A 14,227-nucleotide genomic window follows, 5' to 3' on the forward strand; every position below is an offset into this window, starting at 1 on the left:
TAGCGATTCCGAGTTCGTTCGAGAAAGTCCCGATGGTTTCGGCGCGCGCTTGCCGTGTCCGGTACGCGGTCGGCTTCGTGGGCATCGGAGGGATCCGACAATGGCGATTCCGAGATCGTTCGAGAGGTTTCGTGGCTCCGGTCGTCGATGCGCCGTCTGCGACGTGCACAAAGGCGAGGGACGACGCACACAAAACGAGTGCGATCATACCAGCACCGGATCCCATCAGAACTCCGAAGTTAAGCGTGCTTGGGCGAGAGTAGTACTAGGATGGGTGACCCCCTGGGAAGTCCTCGTGTTGCACTCCTTTTTGCGCCCCGAACGGCCAAAAGACTTACTTAAAACTCTCTTTAAAGCTTTTCAATTTTTCGAGCATTATGGCCAACAATAAATATGTCATTAACATATATATAGCAGGAGAATAATGAAATCATCATCTAAAAATTTCTTCATAAAACATACAATGACCAGACATGGTTCTAGGATGGGTGACCCCCTGGGAAGTCCTCGTGTTGCACTCCTTTTTGCGCCCTGAGCGGCCAAAACCTCTCCCGTCGACCTCCGAGGCGATGGTTTTGGGCCTCGGAATTTGCCGTGACCGCTACGCTGTCAGTCTCGTGGGGCTCGGAGAGAGCTTTCCGGAATGGGGCCGCAATAGCGATTCCGAGTTCGTTCGAGAAAGTCCCGATGGTTTCGGCGCGCGCTTGCCGTGTCCGGTACGCGGTCGGCCTCGTGGGCATCGGATGGATCCGACAATGACGATTCCGAGATCGTTCGAGAGGTTTCGGGGCTCCGGTCGTCGATGCGCCGTCCGCGACGTGCACAAAGGCGAGGGACGACGCACACAAAACGAGTGCGATCATACCAGCACCGGATCCCATCAGAACTCCGAAGTTAAGCGTGCTTGGGCGAGAGTAGTACTAGGATGGGTGACCCCCTGGGAAGTCCTCGTGTTGCACTCCTTTTTGCGCCCCGAGCGGCCAAAAGACTTACTTAAACTCTCTTTTAAGCTTTTCAATTTTTCCAGCATTATGGCCAACAATAAATATGTCATTAACATATATATAGCAGGAGAATAATGAAATCATCATCTAAAAATTTCTTCATAAAACATACAATGACCAGACATGGTTCTAGGATGGGTGACCCCCTGGGAAGTCCTCGTGTTGCACTCCTTTTTGCTCCCCGAGCCGCCAAAACCTCTCCCGTAGACCTCCGAGGCGATGGTTTTGGGCCTCGGAATTTGCCGTGACCGCTACATAGTCAGTCTCGTGGGGCTCGGAGAGAGCTTTCCGGAATGGGGCCGCAATAGCGATTCCGAGTTCGTTCGAGAAAGTCCCGATGGTTTCGGCGCGCGCTTGCCGTCTCCGTTACGCGGTCGGCCTCGTGGGCATCGGATGGATCCGACAATGACGATTCCGAGATCGTTCGAGAGGTTTCGGGGCTCCGGTCGTCGATGCGCCGTCCGCGACGTGCACAAAGGCGAGGGACGACGCACACAAAACGAGTGCGATCATACCAGCACCGGATCCCATCAGAACTCCGAAGTTAAGCGTGCTTGGGCGAGAGTAGTACTAGGATGGGTGACCCCCTGGGAAGTCCTCGTGTTGCACTCCTTTTTGCGCCCCGAGCGGCCAAAAGACTTACTTAAAACTCTCTTTTAAGCTTTTCAATTTTTCCAGCATTATGGCCAACAATAAATATGTCATTAACATAAATATAGCTGGAGAATAATGAAATCATCATCTAAAAATTTCTTCATAAAACATACAATGACCAGACATGGTTCTAGGATGGGTGACCCCCTGGGAAGTCCTCGTGTTGCACTCCTTTTTGCTCCCCGAGCCGCCAAAACCTCTCCCGTCGACCTCCGAGGCGATGGTTTTGGGCCTCGGAATTTGCCGTGACCGCTACGCAGTCAGTCTCGTGGGGCTCGGAGAGAGCTTTCCGGAATGGGGCCGCAATAGCGATTCCGAGTTCGTTCGAGAAAGTCCCGATGGTTTCGGCGCGCGCTTGCCGTGTCCGGTACACGGTCGGCCTCGTGGGCATCGGAGGGATCCGACAATGGCGATTCCGAGATCGTTCGAGAGGTTTCGGGGCTCCGGTCGTCGATGCGCCGTCCGCGACGTGCACAAAGGCGAGGGACGACGCACACAAAATGAGTGCGATCATACCAGCACCGGATCCCATCAGAACTCCGAAGTTAAGCGTGCTTGGGCGAGAGTAGTACTAGGATGGGTGACCCCCTGGGAAGTCCTCGTGTTGCACTCCTTTTTGCGCCCCGAGCGGCCAAAAGACTTGCTTAAAACTCTCTTTTAAGCTTTTCAATTTTTCCAGCATTATGGCCAACAATAAATATGTCATTAACATATATATAGCAGGAGAATAATGAAGTCATCATCTAAAAATTTCTTCATAAAACATACAATGACCAGACATGGTTCTAGGATGGGTGACCCCCTGGGAAGTCCTCGTGTTGCACTCTTGTTTGCGCCCCGAGCGGCCAAAACCTCTCCCGTCGACCTCCGAGGCGATGGTTTTGGGCCTCGGAAATTGCCGTGACCGCTACATAGTCAGTCTCGTGGGGCTCGGAGAGAGCTTTCCGGAATGGGGCCGCAATAGCGATTCCGAGTTCGTTCGAGAAAGTCCCGATGGTTTCGGCGCGCGCTTGCCGTGTCCGGTACGCGGTCGGCCTCGTGGGCATCGGATGGATCCGACAATGACGATTCCGAGATCGTTCGAGAGGTTTCGGGGCTCCGGTCGTCGATGCGCCGTCCGCGACGTGCACAAAGGCGAGGGACGACGCACACAAAACGAGTGCGATCATACCAGCACCGGATCCCATCAGAACTCCGAAGTTAAGCGTGCTTGGGCGAGAGTAGTACTAGGAAGGGTGACCCCCTGGGAAGTCCTCGTGTTGCACTCCTTTTTGCGCCCCGAGCGGCCAAAAGACTTACTTAAACTCTCTTTTAAGCTTTTCAATTTTTCCAGCATTATGGCCAACAATAAATATGTCATTAACATATATATAGCAGGAGAATAATGAAATCATCATCTAAAAATTTCTTCATAAAACATACAATGACCAGACATGGTTCTAGGATGGGTGACCCCGTGGGAAGTCCTCGTGTTGCACTCCATTTTGATCCCCGAGCCGCCAAAACCTCTCCCGTCGACCTCCGAGGCGATGGTTTTGGGCCTCGGAATTTGCCGTGACCGCTACGCAGTCAGTCTCGTGGGGCTCGGAGAGAGCTTTCCGGAATGGGGCCGCAATAGCGATTCCGAGTTCGTTCGAGAAAGTCCCGATGGTTTCGGCGCGCGCTTGCCGTGTCCGGTACACGGTCGGCCTCGTGGGCATCGGAGGGATCCGACAATGGCGATTCCGAGATCGTTCGAGAGGTTTCGGGGCTCCGGTCGTCGATGCGCCGTCCGCGACGTGCACAAAGGCGAGGGACGACGCACACAAAACGAGTGCGATCATACCAGCACCGGATCCCATCAGAACTCCGAAGTTAAGCGTGCTTGGGCGAGAGTAGTACTAGGATGGGTGACCCCCTGGGAAGTCCTCGTGTTGCACTCCTTTTTGCGCCCCGAGCGGCCAAAAGACTTGCTTAAAACTCTCTTTTAAGCTTTTCAATTTTTCCAGCATTATGGCCAACAAAAAATATGTCATTAACATATATATAGCAGGAGAATAATGAAGTCATCATCTAAAAATTTCTTCATAAAACATACAATGACCAGACATGGTTCTAGGATGGGTGACCCCCTGGGAAGTCCTCGTGTTGCACTCTTGTTTGCGCCCCGAGCGGCCAAAACCTCCCCCGTCGACCTCCGAGGCGATGGTTTTGGGCCTCGGAATTTGCCGTGACCGCTACATAGTCAGTCTCGTGGGGCTCGGAGAGAGCTTTCCGGAATGGGGCCGCAATAGCGATTCCGAGTTCGTTCGAGAAAGTCCCGATGGTTTCGGCGCGCGCTTACCGTGTCCGGTACGCGGTCAGCCTCGTGGGCATCAGAGGGATCCGACAATGGCGATTCCGAGATCGTTCGAGAGGTTTCGGGGCTCCGGTCGTCGATGTGCCGTCCGCGACGTGCACAAAGGCGAGGGACGACGCACACAAAACGAGTGCGATCATACCAGCACCGGATCCCATCAGAACTCCGAAGTTAAGCGTGCTTGGGCGAGAGTAGAACTAGGATGGGTGACCCCCTGGGAAGTCCTCGTGTTGCACTCCTTTTTGCGCCCCGAGCGGCCAAAAGACTTACTTGAAACTCTCTTTTAAGCTTTTCAATTTTTCCAGCATTATGGCCAACAATAAATATGTCATTAACATATATTTAGCAGGAGAATAATGAAATCATCATCTAAAAATTTCTTCATAAAACATACAATGACCAGACATGGTTCTAGGATGGGTGACCCCGTGGGGAGTCCTCGTGTTGCACTCCTTTTTGCGCCCCGAGCGGCCAAAACCTCTCCCGTCGACCTCCGAGGCGATGGTTTTGGGCCTCGGAATTTGCCATGACCGCTACGCAGTCAGTCTCGTGGGGCTCGGAGAGAGCTTTCCGGAATGGGGCCGCAATAGCGATTCCGAGTTCGTTCGAGAAAGTCCCGATGGTTTCGGCACGCGCTTGCCGTGTCCGGTACGCGGTCGGCCTCGTGGGCATCGGAGGGATCCGACAATGGCGATTCCGAGATCGTTCGAGAGGTTTCGGGGCTCCGGTCGTCGATGCGCCGTCCGCGACGTGCACAAAGGCGAGGGACGACGCACACAAAACGAGTGCGATCATACCAGCACCGGATCCCATCAGAACTCCGAAGTTAAGCGTGCTTGGGCGAGAGTAGAACTAGGATGGGTGACCCCCTGGGAAGTCCTCGTGTTGCACTCCTTTTTGCGCCCCGAGCGGCCAAAAGACTTACTTGAAACTCTCTTTTAAGCTTTTCAATTTTTCCAGCATTATGGCCAACAATAAATATGTCATTAACATATATATAGCAGGAGAATAATGAAATCATCATCTAAAAATTTCTTCATAAAACATACAATGACCAGACATGGTTCTAGGATGGGTGACCCCCTGGGAAGTCCTCGTGTTGCACTCCTTTTTGCGCCCTGAGCGGCCAAAACCTCTCCCGTCGACCTCCGAGGCGATGGTTTTGGGCCTCGGAATTTGCCGTGACCGCTACGCTGTCAGTCTCGTGGGGCTCGGAGAGAGCTTTCCGGAATGGGGCCGCAATAGCAATTCCGAGTTCGTTCGAGAAAGTCCCGATGGTTTCGGCGCGCGCTTGCCGTGTCCGGTACGCGGTCGGCCTCGTGGGCATCGGAGGGATCCGACAATGGCGATTCCGAGATCGTTCGAGAGGTTTCGGGGCTCCGGTCGTCGATGCGCCGTCCGCGACGTGCACAAAGGCGAGGGACGACGCACACAAAACGAGTGCGATCATACCAGCACCGGATCCCATCAGAACTCCGAAGTTAAGCGTGCTTGGGCGAGAGTAGTACTAGGATGGGTGACCCCCTGGGAAGTCCTCGTGTTGCACTCCTTTTTGCGCCCCGAGCGGCCAAAAGACTTACTTAAAACTCTCTTTAAAGCTTTTCAATTTTTCGAGCATTATGGCCAACAATAAATATGTCATTAACATATATATAGCAGGAGAATAATGAAATCATCATCTAAAAATTTCTTCATAAAACATACAATGACCAGACATGGTTCTAGGATGGGTGACCCCCTGGGAAGTCCTCGTGTTGCACTCCTTTTTGCGCCCCGAGCGGCCAAAACCTCTCCCGTCGACCTCCGAGGCGATGGTTTTGGGCCTCGGAATTTGCCGTGACCGCTAAGCAGTCAGTCTCGTGGGGCTCGGAGAGAGCTTTCCGGAATGGGGCCGCAATAGCGATTCCGAGTTCGTTCGAGAAAGTCCCGATGGTTTCGGCGCGCGCTTGCCGTGTCCGGTACGCGGTAGACCTCGTGGGCATCGGATGGATCCGACAATGACGATTCCGAGATCATTCGAGAGGTTTCGGGGCTCCGGTCGTCGATGCGCCGTCCGCGACGTGCACAAAGGCGAGGGACGACGCACACAAAACGAGTGCGATCATACCAGCACCGGATCCCATCAGAACTCCTAAGTTAAGCGTGCTTGGGCGAGAGTAGTACTAGGATGGGTGACCCCCTGGGAAGTCCTCGTGTTGCACTCCTTTTTGCGCCCCGAGCGGCCAAAAGACTTACTTAAAACTCTCTTTTAAGCTTTTCAATTTTTCCAGCATTATGGCCAACAATAAATATGTCATTAACATATATATAGCAGGAGAATAATGAAATCATCATCTAAAAATTTCTTCATAAAACATACAATGACCAGACATGGTTCTAGGATGGGTGACCCCCTGGGAAGTCCTCGTGTTGCACTCCTTTTTGCGCCCCGAGCCGCCAAAACCTCTCCCGTCGACCTCCGAGGCGATGGTTTTGGGCCTCGGAATTTGCCGTGACCGCTACGCAGTCAGTCTCGTGGGGCTCGGAGAGAGCTTTCCGGAATGGGGCCGCAATAGCGATTCCGAGTTCGTTCGAGAAAGTCCCGATGGTTTCGGCGCGCGCTTGCCGTGTCCGGTACGCGGTCGGCCTCGTGGGCATCGGAGGGATTTGACAATGGCGATTCCGAGATCGTTCAAGAGGTATCGGGGCTCCGGTCGTCGATGCGCCGTCCGCGACGTGCACAAAGGCGAGGGACGACGCACACAAAACGAGTGCGATCATACCAGCACCGGATCCCATCAGAACTCCGAAGTTAAGCGTGCTTGGGCGAGAGTAGTACTAGGATGGGTGACCCCCTGGGAAGTCCTCGTGTTGCACTCCTTTTTGCGCCCCGAGCGGCCAAAAGACTTACTTAAAACTCTCTTTAAAGCTTTTCAATTTTTCGAGCATTATGGCCAACAATAAATATGTCATTAACATATATATAGCAGGAGAATAATGAAATCATCATCTAAAAATTTCTTCATAAAACATACAATGACCAGACATGGTTCTAGGATGGGTGACCCCGTGGGAAGTCCTCGTGTTGCACTCCTTTTTGCGCCCCGAGCGGCCAAAACCTCTCCCGTCGACCTCCGTGGCGATGGTTTTGGGCCTCGGAATTTGCCATGACCGCTACGCAGTCAGTCTCGTGGGGCTCGGAGAGAGCTTTCCGGAATGGGGCCGCAATAGCGATTCCGAGTTCGTTCGAGAAAGTCCCGATGGTTTCGGCACGCGCTTGCCGTGTCCGGTACGCGGTCGGCCTCGTGGGCATCGGAGGGATCCGAAAATGGCGTTTCCGAGATCGTTCGAGAGGTTTCGGGGCTCCGGTCGTCGATGCGCCGTCCGCGACGTGCACAAAGGCGAGGGACGACGCACACAAAACGAGTGCGATCATACCAGCACCGGATCCCATCAGAACTCCGAAGTTAAGCGTGCTTGGGCGAGAGTAGAACTAGGATGGGTGACCCCCTGGGAAGTCCTCGTGTTGCACTCCTTTTTACGCCCCGAGCGGCCAAAAGACTTACTTGAAACTCTCTTTTAAGCTTTTCAATTTTTCCAGCATTATGGCCAACAATAAATATGTCATTAACATATATATAGCAGGAGAATAATGAAATCATCATCTAAAAATTTCTTCATAAAACATACAATGACCAGACATGGTTCTAGGATGGGTGACCCCCTGGGAAGTCCTCGTGTTGCACTCCTTTTTGCGCCCTGAGCGGCCAAAACCTCTCCCGTCGACCTCCGAGGCGATGATTTTGGGCCTCGGAATTTGCCGTGACCGCTACGCTGTCAGTCTCGTGGGGCTCGGAGAGAGCTTTCCAGAATGGGGCCGCAATAGCAATTCCGAGTTCGTTCGAGAAAGTCCCGATGGTTTCGGCGCGCGCTTGCCGTGTCCGGTACGCGGTCGGCCTCGTGGGCATCGGAGGGATCCGACAATGGCGATTCCGAGATCGTTCGAGAGGTTTCGGGGCTCCGGTCGTCGATGCGCCGTCCGCGACGTGCACAAAGGCGAGGGACGACGCACACAAAACGAGTGCGATCATACCAGCACCGGATCCCATCAGAACTCCGAAGTTAAGCGTGCTTGGGCGAGAGTAGTACTAGGATGGGTGACCCCCTGGGAAGTCCTCGTGTTGCACTCCTTTTTGCGCCCCGAGCGGCCAAAAGACTTACTTAAAACTCTCTTTAAAGCTTTTCAATTTTTCGAGCATTATGGCCAACAATAAATATGTCATTAACATATATATAGCAGGAGAATAATGAAATCATCATCTAAAAATTTCTTCATAAAACATACAATGACCAGACATGGTTCTAGGATGGGTGACCCCGTGGGAAGTCCTCGTGTTGCACTCCTTTTTGCGCCCCGAGCGGCCAAAACCTCTCCCGTCGACCTCCGAGGCGATGGTTTTGGGCCTCGGAATTTGCCGTGACCGCTACGCTGTCAGTCTCGTGGGGCTCGGAGAGAGCTTTCCGGAATGGGGCCGCAATAGCAATTCCGAGTTCGTTCGAGAAAGTCCCGATGGTTTCGACGCGCGCTTGCCGTGTCCGGTACGCGGTCGGCCTCGTGGGCATCGGAGGGATCCGACAATGGCGATTCCGAGATCGCTCGAGAGGTTTCGGGGCTCCGGTCGTCGATGCGCCGTCCGCGACGTGCACAAAGGCGAGGGACGACGCACACAAAACGAGTGCGATCATACCAGCACCGGATCCCATCAGAACTCCGAAGTTAAGCGTGCTTGGGCGAGAGTAGTACTAGGATGGGTGACCCCCTGGGAAGTCCTCGTGTTGCACTCCTTTTTGCGCCCCGAGCGGCCAAAAGACTTACTTAAAACTCTCTTTAAAGCTTTTCAATTTTTCGAGCATTATGGCCAACAATAAATATGTCATTAACATATATATAGCAGGAGAATAATGAAATCATCATCTAAAAATTTCTTCATAAAACATACAATGACCAGACATGGTTCTAGGATGGGTGACCCCGTGGGAAGTCCTCGTGTTGCACTCCTTTTTGCGCCCCGAGCGGCCAAAACCTCTCCCGTCGACCTCCGAGGCGATGGTTTTGGGCCTCGGAATTTGCCATGACAGCTACGCAGTCAGTCTCGTGGGGCTCGGAGAGAGCTTTCCGGAATGGGGCCGCCATAGCGATTCCGAGTTCGTTCGAGAAAGTCCCGATGGTTTCGGCACGCGCTTGCCGTGTCCGGTACGCGGTCGGCCTCGTGGGCATCGGAGGGATCCGACAATGGCGATTCCGAGATCGTTCGAGAGGTTTCGGGGCTCCGGTCGTCGATGCGCCGTCCGCGACGTGCACAAAGGCGAGGGACGACGCACACAAAACGAGTGCGATCATACCAGCACCGGATCCCATCAGAACTCTGAAGTTAAGCGTGCTTGGGCGAGAGTAGAACTAGGATGGGTGACCCCCTGGGAAGTCCTCGTGTTGCACTCCTTTTTGCGCCCCGAGCGGCCAAAAGACTTACTTGAAACTCTCTTTTAAGCTTTTCAATTTTTCCAGCATTATGGCCAACAATAAATATGTCATTAACATATATTTAGCAGGAAAATAATGAAATCATCATCTAAAAATTTCTTCATAAAACATACAATGACCAGACATGGTTCTAGGATGGGTGACCCCGTGGGAAGTCCTCGTGTTGCACTCCTTTTTGCGCCCCGAGCGGCCAAAACCTCTCCCGTCGACCTCTGAGGCGATGGTTTTGGGCCTCGGAATTTGCCATGACCGCTACGCAGTCAGTCTCGTGGGGCTCGGAGAGAGCTTTCCGGAATGGGGCCGCAATAGCGATTCCGAGTTCGTTCGAGAAAGTCCCGATGGTTTCGGCACGCGCTTGCCGTGTCCGGTACGCGGTCGGCCTCGTGGGCATCGGAGGGATCCGACAATGGCGATTCCAAGATCGTTCGAGAGGTTTCGGGGCTCCGGTCGTCGATGCGCCGTCCGCGACGTGCACAAAGGCGAGGGACGACGCACACAAAACGAGTGCGATCATACCAGCACCGGATCCCATCAGAACTCCGAAGTTAAGCGTGCTTGGGCGAGAGTAGAACTAGGATGGGTGACCCCCTGGGAAGTCCTCGTGTTGCACTCCTTTTTGCGCCCCGAGCGGCCAAAAGACTTACTTGAAACTCTCTTTTAAGCTTTTCAATTTTTCCAGCATTATGGCCAACAATAAATATGTCATTAACATATATATAGCAGGAGAATAATGAAATCATCATCTAAAAATTTCTTCATAAAACATACAATGACCAGACATGGTTCTAGGATGGGTGACCCCCTGGAAGTCCTCGTGTTGCACTCCTTTTTGCGCCCTGAGCGGCCAAAACCTCTCCCGTCGACCTCCGAGGCGATGGTTTTGGGCCTCGGAATTTGCCGTGACCGCTACGCTGTCAGTCTCGTGGGGCTCGGAGAGAGCTTTCCGGAATGGGGCCGCAATAGCAATTCCGAGTTCGTTCGAGAAAGTCCCGATGGTTTCGGCGCGCGCTTGCCGTGTCCGGTACGCGGTCGGCCTCGTGGGCATCGGAGGGATCCGACAATGGCGATTCCGAGATCGTTCGAGTGGTTTCGGGGCTCCGGTCGTCGATGCGCCGTCCGCGACGTGCACAAAGGCGAGGGACGACGCACACAAAACGAGTGCGATCATACCAGCACCGGATCCCATCAGAACTCCGAAGTTAAGCGTGCTTGGGCGAGAGTAGTACTAGGATGGGTGACCCCCTGGGAAGTCCTCGTGTTGCACTCCTTTTTGCGCCCCGAGCGGCCAAAAGACTTACTTAAAACTCTCTTTAAAGCTTTTCAATTTTTCGAGCATTATGGCCAACAATAAATATGTCATTAACATATATATAGCAGGAGAATAATGAAATCATCATCTAAAAATTTCTTCATAAAACATACAATGACCAGACATGGTTCTAGGATGGGTGACCCCCTGGGAAGTCCTCGTGTTGCACTCCTTTTTGCGCCCCGAGCGGCCAAAACCTCTCCCGTCGACCTCCGAGGCGATGGTTTTGGGCCTCGGAATTTGCCGTGACCGCTAAGCAGTCAGTCTCGTGGGGCTCGGAGAGAGCTTTCCGGAATGGGGCCGCAATAGCGATTCCGAGTTCGTTCGAGAAAGTCCCGATGGTTTCGGCGCGCGCTTGCCGTGTCCGGTACGCGGTAGACCTCGTGGGCATCGGATGGATCCGACAATGACGATTCCGAGATCATTCGAGAGGTTTCGGGGCTCCGGTCGTCGATGCGCCGTCCGCGACGTGCACAAAGGCGAGGGACGACGCACACAAAACGAGTGCGATCATACCAGCACCGGATCCCATCAGAACTCCTAAGTTAAGCGTGCTTGGGCGAGAGTAGTACTAGGATGGGTGACCCCCTGGGAAGTCCTCGTGTTGCACTCCTTTTTGCGCCCCGAGCGGCCAAAAGACTTACTTAAAACTCTCTTTTAAGCTTTTCAATTTTTCCAGCATTATGGCCAACAATAAATATGTCATTAACATATATATAGCAGGAGAATAATGAAATCATCATCTAAAAATTTCTTCATAAAACATACAATGACCAGACATGGTTCTAGGATGGGTGACCCCGTGGGAAGTCCTCGTGTTGCACTCCTTTTTGCGCCCCGAGCGGCCAAAACCTCTCCCGTCGACCTCCGAGGCGATGGTTTTGGGCCTCGGAATTTGCCATGACCGCTACGCAGTCAGTCTCGTGGGGCTCGGAGAGAGCTTTCCGGAATGGGGCCGCAATAGCGATTCCGAGTTCGTTCGAGAAAGTCCCGATTGTTTCGGCGCGCGCTTGCCGTGTCCGGTACGCGGTCGGCCTCGTGGGCATCGGAGGGATCCGACAATGGCGATTCCGAGATCGTTCGAGAGGTTTCGGGGCTCCGGTCGTCGATGCGCCGTCCGCGACGTGCACAAAGGCGAGGGACGACGCACACAAAACGAGTGCGATCATACCAGCACCGGATCCCATCAGAACTCCGAAGTTAAGCGTGCTTGGGCGAGAGTAGTACTAGGATGGGTGACCCCCTGGGAAGTCCTCGTGTTGCACTCCTTTTTGCGCCCCGAGCGGCCAAAAGACTTACTTGAAACTCTCTTTTAAGCTTTTCAATTTTTCCAGCATTATGGCCAACAATAAATATGTCATTAACATATATATAGCAGGAGAATAATGAAATCATCATCTAAAAATTTCTTCATAAAACATACAATGACCAGACATGGTTCTAGGATGGGTGACCCCGTGGGAAGTCCTCGTGTTGCACTCCTTTTTGCGCCCCGAGCGGCCAAAACCTCTCCCGTCGACCTCTGAGGCGATGGTTTTGGGCCTCGGAATTTGCCATGACCGCTACGCAGTCAGTCTCGTGGGGCTCGGAGAGAGCTTTCCGGAATGGGGCCGCAATAGCGATTCCGAGTTCGTTCGAGAAAGTCCCGATGGTTTCGGCACGCGCTTGCCGTGTCCGGTACGCGGTCGGCCTCGTGGGCATCGGAGGGATCCGACAATGGCGATTCCAAGATCGTTCGAGAGGTTTCGGGGCTCCGGTCGTCGATGCGCCGTCCGCGACGTGCACAAAGGCGAGGGACGACGCACACAAAACGAGTGCGATCATACCAGCACCGGATCCCATCAGAACTCCGAAGTTAAGCGTGCTTGGGCGAGAGTAGAACTAGGATGGGTGACCCCCTGGGAAGTCCTCGTGTTGCACTCCTTTTTGCGCCCCGAGCGGCCAAAAGACTTACTTGAAACTCTCTTTTAAGCTTTTCAATTTTTCCAGCATTATGGCCAACAATAAATATGTCATTAACATATATATAGCAGGAGAATAATGAAATCATCATCTAAAAATTTCTTCATAAAACATACAATGACCAGACATGGTTCTAGGATGGGTGACCCCCTGGAAGTCCTCGTGTTGCACTCCTTTTTGCGCCCTGAGCGGCCAAAACCTCTCCCGTCGACCTCCGAGGCGATGGTTTTGGGCCTCGGAATTTGCCGTGACTGCTACGCTGTCAGTCTCGTGGGGCTCGGAGAGAGCTTTCCGGAATGGGGCCGCAATAGCAATTCCGAGTTCGTTCGAGAAAGTCCCGATGGTTTCGGCGCGCGCTTGCCGTGTCCGGTACGCGGTCGGCCTCGTGGGCATCGGAGGGATCCGACAATGGCGATTCCGAGATCGTTCGAGAGGTTTCGGGGCTCCGGTCGTCGATGCGCCGTCCGCGACGTGCACAAAGGCGAGGGACGACGCACACAAAACGAGTGCGATCATACCAGCACCGGATCCCATCAGAACTCCGAAGTTAAGCGTGCTGGGGCGAGAGTAGTACTAGGATGGGTGACCCCCTGGGATGTCCTCGTGTTGCACTCCTTTTTGCGCCCCGAGCGGCCAAAAGACTTACTTAAAACTCTCTTTAAAGCTTTTCAATTTTTCGAGCATTATGGCCAACAATAAATATGTCATTAACATATATATAGCAGGAGAATAATGAAATCATCATCTAAAAATTTCTTCATAAAACATACAATGACCAGACATGGTTCTAGGATGGGTGACCCCCTGGGAAGTCCTCGTGTTGCACTCCTTTTTGCGCCCCGAGCGGCCAAAACCTCTCCCGTCGACCTCCGAGGCGATGGTTTTGGGCCTCGGAATTTGCCGTGACCGCTAAGCAGTCAGTCTCGTGGGGCTCGGAGAGAGCTTTCCGGAATGGGGCCGCAATAGCGATTCCGAGTTCGTTCGAGAAAGTCCCGATGGTTTCGGCGCGCGCTTGCCGTGTCCGGTACGCGGTAGACCTCGTGGGCATCGGATGGATCCGACAATGACGATTCCGAGATCATTCGAGAGGTTTCGGGGCTCCGGTCGTCGATGCGCCGTCCGCGACGTGCACAAAGGCGAGGGACGACGCACACAAAACGAGTGCGATCATACCAGCACCGGATCCCATCAGAACTCCTAAGTTAAGCGTGCTTGGGCGAGAGTAGTACTAGGATGGGTGACCCCCTGGGAAGTCCTCGTGTTGCACTCCTTTTTGCGCCCCGAGCGGCCAAAAGACTTACTTAAAACTCTCTTTTAAGCTTTTCAATTTTTCCAGCATTATGGCCAACAATAAATATGTCATTAACATATATATAGCAGGAGAATAATGAAATCATCATCTAAAAATTTCTTCATAAAACATACAATGACCAGACATG

General features: G+C 53.1%; 22 pseudogenes; all 22 read left to right on the forward strand.

Annotated features, from left to right (window-relative positions):
- Positions 1–196: 196 nt before the first annotated feature.
- On the forward strand, positions 197–307 carry LOC135591225 (5S ribosomal RNA; annotated as a pseudogene).
- Positions 308–851: 544 nt separating this feature from the next.
- LOC135591227 (5S ribosomal RNA) lies at positions 852–962 on the forward strand (annotated as a pseudogene).
- A 543-nt stretch (positions 963–1,505) lies between these two features.
- LOC135591228 (5S ribosomal RNA) lies at positions 1,506–1,616 on the forward strand (annotated as a pseudogene).
- Positions 1,617–2,160: 544 nt separating this feature from the next.
- Positions 2,161–2,271, forward strand: LOC135591229 (5S ribosomal RNA; annotated as a pseudogene).
- Positions 2,272–2,815: 544 nt separating this feature from the next.
- On the forward strand, positions 2,816–2,926 carry LOC135591467 (5S ribosomal RNA; annotated as a pseudogene).
- A 543-nt stretch (positions 2,927–3,469) lies between these two features.
- On the forward strand, positions 3,470–3,580 carry LOC135591230 (5S ribosomal RNA; annotated as a pseudogene).
- A 544-nt stretch (positions 3,581–4,124) lies between these two features.
- On the forward strand, positions 4,125–4,235 carry LOC135591659 (5S ribosomal RNA; annotated as a pseudogene).
- Positions 4,236–4,779: 544 nt separating this feature from the next.
- LOC135591660 (5S ribosomal RNA) lies at positions 4,780–4,890 on the forward strand (annotated as a pseudogene).
- Positions 4,891–5,434: 544 nt separating this feature from the next.
- LOC135591231 (5S ribosomal RNA) lies at positions 5,435–5,545 on the forward strand (annotated as a pseudogene).
- A 544-nt stretch (positions 5,546–6,089) lies between these two features.
- Positions 6,090–6,200, forward strand: LOC135591562 (5S ribosomal RNA; annotated as a pseudogene).
- A 544-nt stretch (positions 6,201–6,744) lies between these two features.
- On the forward strand, positions 6,745–6,855 carry LOC135591232 (5S ribosomal RNA; annotated as a pseudogene).
- A 544-nt stretch (positions 6,856–7,399) lies between these two features.
- On the forward strand, positions 7,400–7,510 carry LOC135591661 (5S ribosomal RNA; annotated as a pseudogene).
- A 544-nt stretch (positions 7,511–8,054) lies between these two features.
- LOC135591234 (5S ribosomal RNA) lies at positions 8,055–8,165 on the forward strand (annotated as a pseudogene).
- Positions 8,166–8,709: 544 nt separating this feature from the next.
- Positions 8,710–8,820, forward strand: LOC135591235 (5S ribosomal RNA; annotated as a pseudogene).
- A 544-nt stretch (positions 8,821–9,364) lies between these two features.
- On the forward strand, positions 9,365–9,475 carry LOC135591720 (5S ribosomal RNA; annotated as a pseudogene).
- A 544-nt stretch (positions 9,476–10,019) lies between these two features.
- Positions 10,020–10,130, forward strand: LOC135591662 (5S ribosomal RNA; annotated as a pseudogene).
- A 543-nt stretch (positions 10,131–10,673) lies between these two features.
- Positions 10,674–10,784, forward strand: LOC135591236 (5S ribosomal RNA; annotated as a pseudogene).
- A 544-nt stretch (positions 10,785–11,328) lies between these two features.
- LOC135591564 (5S ribosomal RNA) lies at positions 11,329–11,439 on the forward strand (annotated as a pseudogene).
- A 544-nt stretch (positions 11,440–11,983) lies between these two features.
- On the forward strand, positions 11,984–12,094 carry LOC135591237 (5S ribosomal RNA; annotated as a pseudogene).
- Positions 12,095–12,638: 544 nt separating this feature from the next.
- On the forward strand, positions 12,639–12,749 carry LOC135591664 (5S ribosomal RNA; annotated as a pseudogene).
- Positions 12,750–13,292: 543 nt separating this feature from the next.
- Positions 13,293–13,403, forward strand: LOC135591682 (5S ribosomal RNA; annotated as a pseudogene).
- A 544-nt stretch (positions 13,404–13,947) lies between these two features.
- Positions 13,948–14,058, forward strand: LOC135591565 (5S ribosomal RNA; annotated as a pseudogene).
- Positions 14,059–14,227: the final 169 nt, after the last annotated feature.

The sequence above is a fragment of the Musa acuminata genome, chromosome BXJ1-8 (genome assembly GCF_036884655.1).
Source record: "Musa acuminata AAA Group cultivar baxijiao chromosome BXJ1-8, Cavendish_Baxijiao_AAA, whole genome shotgun sequence".
Lineage (NCBI taxonomy): Eukaryota > Viridiplantae > Streptophyta > Magnoliopsida > Zingiberales > Musaceae > Musa > Musa acuminata.